Here is a 1,053-nt window from a genome sequence, read left to right on the forward strand (position 1 = left end):
AATTCAAGAAGGGAGCATCTAAGGTCTTGTAATTGGAAGTGTGCATGTAATATACATTCATTTCAGTTTTAATGAATAAAATCTCTCGAGATCGGAAGGGGAGGACTGGATATAGTTTGTAGTGGACCACAAAATGAACCAGTATAAAAATCCTTATTGCAGGTTTTTTCTTACACTTATCTCTTTAATTTTCAAGTTGACTAATTTCCTATTTTAGCTGATAATTTGAATATTGTGATTCTGCCATATAAAGATTAATTCTATTCAAATATATGTGTTGTATCATTTCTGAAATATCGGTGAGTTGTTGTACAATCAAGCCATTCAACAACTATCTGTTTTGTGTGATTTAATCGACTAAGTCAGTGCTTTAATCGATTAACTGAGTATTTTCCAGAATAGGGCTTTGGTGCGAAAAGCAGTATTTGGGAACTGCGACATCTATTCAATCCCCCCTTCTAGGTGTATTCTATAACTGATACCTAACAGCTTAATATATTATCACCCATCGAGTATCCTCTAAAAGGAATAAGGTTGTCACCACTTATTCCGGATTCCCATATGTTAATAATCTTGAAGAAAAGTTGCTTAAAACGGATGCTAGGAAATGACAAATATTCAAGTCTACCATTATAATGTGATAATATTTGTTATTTCACCCATCAAAAGACGTTTGGATATTTGAAAACATATTTTACGTGATCAATCTAAAATAAGCATTAAAAGTAGATGGAATGACATAATAGAAAAGAAACACATAACATGAATAATAAAATCAGAATTAACATAAAGAGAAGAAATGTTACACTACAACCATGTTCGGAGCATTAGCCATCCGTCCAAAGATTGGATGCTTTTGGTTCCAATTGGTGTTAAAAAATCCTATTTTTTCACACCATTTTCCAACTCCATTTCCTCATGAACTTATATGAAAATAAATCTAAAAGAAAGCCTAAGTAATAGTAGAATGTGATATGTACAATGATGTGTTTTGTGTATCAAATTGTGGAGCAAAATGGCCTTTTTATAGATTCTGGCCAGCACGCTAAACGT

Source organism: Lupinus angustifolius, unplaced genomic scaffold (genome assembly GCF_001865875.1).
Source record: "Lupinus angustifolius cultivar Tanjil unplaced genomic scaffold, LupAngTanjil_v1.0 Scaffold_420, whole genome shotgun sequence".
Lineage (NCBI taxonomy): Eukaryota > Viridiplantae > Streptophyta > Magnoliopsida > Fabales > Fabaceae > Lupinus > Lupinus angustifolius.